This window comes from Microplitis mediator, chromosome 7, assembly GCF_029852145.1.
Source record: "Microplitis mediator isolate UGA2020A chromosome 7, iyMicMedi2.1, whole genome shotgun sequence".
NCBI classification, from domain to species: domain Eukaryota; kingdom Metazoa; phylum Arthropoda; class Insecta; order Hymenoptera; family Braconidae; genus Microplitis; species Microplitis mediator.
In genome coordinates this window covers 768,053-773,690 of record NC_079975.1, presented here as the reverse complement: position 1 = coordinate 773,690, position 5,638 = coordinate 768,053, and the positions used below count along the sequence as shown (strand labels likewise).

General features: G+C 35.1%; 1 long non-coding RNA gene across 1 annotated transcript; it reads right to left on the bottom strand.

The window, feature by feature from the left end:
* Positions 1–4,162: 4,162 nt before the first annotated feature.
* Positions 4,163–5,192, bottom strand: LOC130670720 (uncharacterized). Its single transcript, XR_008990405.1, has 3 exons — positions 4,811–5,192; positions 4,393–4,613; positions 4,163–4,322 (listed from the first exon to the last, which is right to left on the bottom strand). It is a non-coding gene; the product is annotated as an uncharacterized LOC130670720 (long non-coding RNA).
* Between the last annotated feature and the right edge of the window lie 446 nt (positions 5,193–5,638).

Genomic DNA, 5,638 nt, shown 5'->3' with positions numbered 1-5,638 from the left:
ATGTATTCAACATTTTATTTTTTTCATTTCTTACTCGGTCTTTTTTCTCCACTGTCTTATAATTTTTGTATTCTTTTTTATGCTCCATGTGGACCAAAACGTTCAATTTTTGAGTGGGAAAAATTAATTTGACTTAGTCATCGTTTTGTTATAAGATTCTGAGCAAAAAGATTCATATAATTTTTTGGTCATTATACAATTGCGAAGCACATTTTAAGCTGAAAAAAATGCTGTTCTAGGTTTTTTTGAATGAATTTTTTTTTCAATCCTTTCTATAGGATTTTAAGTAGAAGAAAAAAATTACTAGAAGTCACTAAACATTTTGGTAGGCAAAGAAAAAAAATAATAAACTGGAATAAAGTTCTGAGCTCAAAAATTCAGTACTTCCCATTTATGATTTCCAATAGTTTTCGTGGATAATTTATTCAATGAGCGACTTCTCAAACTTGTTTTCATCAATTTGCAAGTATGTTGATGAGCCTTAAAAATAAAAAATTCCGATAAAACCAAAATGAAGATTTTTTATGACCGAAATTAGGTTGAGGCAAAATTGAAAAATTTTAATAGAATTTCTAATTAATTTTTTTTAATAACTAGATCACAATCTAAATAAAATCCTCCATAAAATTCCTGCATAAAAAGTGTCTGAAAAAAAAAACAGAAATCAGCGAGTAAGTAAAGGTGAGAAAGATCGAAGGTGTTTAGCTTGAGAATGTGGGTTTTGCTCTTATTTGCCACCGGCTGCGTGTAATTTCTTAGCAAAGGCGTTAATGAGGGGCTTGCCCGAGGACGGTAGATCACCTGGGGAACCCTCTCGGCATAACCCTGGAACAAGCGAGAAAAGCAGCTCGTCCTTCTCGATGCCACTTTACACAGAACCTTAACTCTTGGTGTTCTCTACTCTCTTCTCCTCTGAGCAGCAGTCTCCCTTTTTCCACCCACCTCGACTCCATTTCTCGCTCCCTCTCGTCCACATATTGCGCTATTCCCGGTTTGCTCAAGCCACTGGCTACCGTGTACCTGAATTCCGATCTACGGCAAGATATCCTCAAGAAACTCTGGCAATGGTGCCCATCTAGATGCTGTAGTATTCAGGATACTTTAAGCCTTTTTTCATCCTAACAAAAATAAAAAATTTTCATCACATGCACGGCCTTTTATTTTAAATTCATCCGACTCTCTATCAATTTTTTTTGCTGACAAAAAAATAAGTTTTATATCAGTAGACATGTGATGGAATAATAGACGAAATATCGTGGGAAAATATATCAAAAACAAAAACAATAACGATCTGAGAGTTAAGTGATTGAAGAGGACTTGACAATCATCTAAATTCTTCGTCATCGTTGAGTAGAGATTTATGAATTAATATATATATGTGTATATATATGTACACATGTATATTTGTCGGATATGAAGAGTAAGAGCAAGGCGCGGCGAACGTCGTTGTACCAACAATCAAATTGAGTGACGTACCGATGTGAAACATGCTGACCCCCTGCTGTAAAATGTCGTCGCTAAGACGACCCCTATATAATAATAAGAAAGTGACTGATGTGGGTGAATTTATTTCCTCGCTTCGCCAACTCTCTCATCTCAACTCAACTCGATACTTTTTAAATATAAATATATATATGTATATTTACATATGTGTGCATGTGTGCACGAGATAAAAAGACCGAGACAACAGTGGAAACACAGAACTATAAAATGTCGGAGACACAGAATGAATTAAATAAGACTCGTCCGATCTACCGGCTGGGATTTTGTCGAGATTGTTTCAACGAGTTGTACACGAATGCTCGTAACTTCTGGGTGACACGCGTATCTGAATATAGAATCACTTACGATCAAAACGTTTTTCTGACTTTTAAATTATTTACTAAGATATTAACGCTGGGTTCTTATTCATTCTGCATAATAATATTTATCATGCATTATATTCCCAACCATCATTTCAAAATACCAAATGTCAATAAATTATTTTTAATATCAACTAGTTATTAATAAGGCTTAAGATGAAAATTATTTGTAAATTAAAATTTAAAAAAAAATCCTTGTAGACATAATCTTATTAAATGGATATTTATTACTCGTTGTAGCTTGTCAACATTTAGACACATGTCAGACCGCTCCATTAAGCTCTCCATATAAACATACTTACAATAGCCCTCGCCGTGCGCCTACGCAGGAATTAAAGGCTCTCAGACTGCACGTCGTACTACAGATAATTCGCAACTAACACTTGACTCTCTCCCGCAGCCCTCGCCGAGCTGCCCCACCACCGACTTTTCTATTTACGCGCGTGCGTGAGAACTCACCCAAGTGGAAATGTCCTTAGCAGTCAGACTTCTTCCGTCAAGCCGGAGTATTTTTACTCATAATTGCCCATAAATATTTTATTTTCGCCAAAACGATTCAAAAATCTATATATTTTTTATTACAAGTCAAGTTAAAAATCCATCTATTGGTTATTTATAAATATTGCGGAGATTAAAAGTAAGTTTTTTCCCTTCTCCCTTGGCCCCCCTCTATTTCATATTCTCATTTATCGATCGTAACGCGACACCGCGTCCTCGCTCGATGATCCCGTGGAATCTCGCTTCTCGTTTCATTTGCATAGACAACGTGACCCCCGAGTGCACGCCTTTGCCACAGAATATTCTCTTTTACAAAGACACTCGCACACACGTTCATATAAATGTGAGGGTAAATATAAAAGAGAATAAAGTTTAAGTTAACCAAGCAACTTGTGAACTCTTTTTATCTCCAGTAGGCCCACCCAGAATTTATGCTCTCGCAAATAATCGGGAATCGCCACCGCGCGACTTTCAGCACGTCGAGCAATTCCCCTCCGGGGACAGATTTATAAAATCGATGGGACAAAACATGCCCCTTACACTCGTATACACTCATGTGAATAAACTTTTTACGACATTTATGTTTGTGCAAGTATAAAGAAGGCTCTGATGCTTTTTTACGATCGCCTATATCTTCTTAATCTTTTTTAAACTCACTCGCTACTAAAATATCCTTAATAACAAATAAATTAGCGTATTTATAATTTTATCCTTTAATCATTAAATTTACATAATTTTTTTACCACCGTTATTATTAACAATAAATATATAAATAGTAGAAAAAAAAAATAAAAAAATAAAATAAGGGGCAAAGCCTCACCTCGATTTTATTTTTTTTCTAAAGAGTTCGCTAGTACAGAGCCTGGGTCGCTGTGCGGGTGTGGCGAATACGTGCCGAGGTCACAGGTCGAACTCCGATGGACCCGAAGGCCCCGGCACTCCCCTCTACTGGTATATTTAGTCGGCTAAGGCCCCCGACAGAACGCACGCAACACAGACTCGCGCGACGGCGCGCGCGGGGCCTCAGATTCACACAGAGATATTACTCGGGGTCCGTTGCAGGCCCAAAGAGTGGGGACAGCATTCAGGGGCCTATTGCCTCCTTTTCCGTCGCCCCCTCCCCCGCTCTATTCTACTACACTTGATTCTCAGCCTCATTTTATTATTTTTATTCTCTCTGTACACACTCAGACGAGACACTAAACTTTTTAAACTCTACACACTTTTATTTAGTCAAGAGAATTACTGGGGGCGCGGGTTGCGGGTTGAAAGGGGAGAGAGTCGACGGGTGGGGGAATGGCCGCTGAAGAGCCGGGTCCATAGGCGTGGGAGAGTTCATTGAGGAGAGATACTATCGGCGATTTTATTTCAAGGCGGATATGCCCGTTACGAACAAGAGGAAGAAAATACAAGAGAACACGCTCGCTTTGGTGGTTGCTGTTGTTGTTGTTGTAGTTGATGCTGTGCCTCTAGAAGCTTTTAGTTCTGCTAGGGAATATACTACTCGACGGATTATCATTTTATATCCGCTTTATTTTATTATCACTCGCCCGTCTTTATTTTTAATTACAATAACTAATCACATATTTTTTCTTACAAACAGTTCCTAGACTCAACAAACGATCCTTTGGGATTTTCGAAGTCCCGTGTTCTTTCTGCTCGATAATCAAATTCTGCGATATGAGCAATCAATCAGAGGAGTGATTGGAATTTTTTTTTAATGACAATTTAGATAAAAGTGAAAATAAAACACAATAGAATTAGATTTCAAAAATAAGATTTATATTTTATTTCATGCCGAGTTAAAATTAATTATAATGAGTGACATTAACATTATATTTTCTGGATGCAATGATAATCCCAAAAAATTACCGGGTGTGTGTTGACAAACCCTTGTTTAAACGGACCGTTTGAACAGCTTCAAAATTGGTCACAGCGCTCATAGCCGTAGGACGGGTGACACTGAAAATTGAATTTATCCAACAATTAATTTATTAAAAGTAGTAACTGTGATAATAATAATAATGCATACCCATGCGTTCTTAGCTGCACAGGCCTGAGTAGTGGATGCCAAACATCTGATGATTAATAGCAAAATAATTATTTTCGACATTATTTTATAGAGAGAAGAAAAAATTTAGTCGGTAATTAAAATATCTAACTGCGCTCACGATTTGATTCTAATGGATCTGCTGCTGTATTTATACTCTTGGACTATCAGTTAAATTTCAAAAAAATGTATGAGGTTTTTATCTACACAGAAAAAAAAATTATCTTGAGTCAAGAAAATATTTTTGAAGACAAACGTTTTCGGGAACCAAGTCAAGATTTTCTTGAGCCAAGAGAATTTGTCTTGGTTAAAAAAAATTCGTCTTAGTCGGAGAAGATTTCTACTTTATCTGAGAAAATTTAGGTCTCAAAAAAAATTTTCTTGAATCAAGAATATTTACCTTTAGTCGAGAATTTTTTTTTTCTGTGTTTATACTTTGATTCTAAAGAAATATGTAAATCAGTCGTTCTCGTAGTCTATGTGGCTTGTGGGTTGTGAAGGCACGGCCTTAATTTGCTTAAAAATTAATAACTACTGCCCCCATGCCTCCATCGGAGTGTGCTTTACGATCGAAAAATATTTTTTTACTTACTGTGATAGCAAACATCACCAAAGACATTTATTGTAAAGTTTTCCATACACACCGGGTATTTTTTACCTATCGATATCCGTCTTAATTCAATAAATTCTTTATTTTTCTTGTTTTCGTTAATTTAAATACCGGTATGTTGATTACTTAGACACTAATTACTCAATAAATAACACATTGAATTAAATATATATTAATCAAGGCTAACAATGTAATTATTTTTAATAATTTGTTGCAAGTGAGTAATTATCTTTATTAATAAAATTTATAAAAATTATAACTGCGACAGCTAACAAGCGCTGAAAATTTTTTTTTTATAAAACAATAAATATTTACATATTTAAATAAAATGTCATAGATAATATGGCCATGAACTTTGACAATAACATAGCGACTTATCAAAGTCTAATTATTATACGAATTAATATCACTCGCTTTAGTTTCGTCAAAACAAATATTATAATCACCAAATAAATTTAAATTATCAAAATAATAACAATTTATAAATAGAGCTAAAGAAATTAATATCAGTATACAAAATAAAAAATATAAATTATCCATGTGAAAAGTTAACGGAGCAGAATTTAATTTTTCTCAATCCTAGAAAACTTAAAAGATGAGAATTTAAAATTTCTTTAA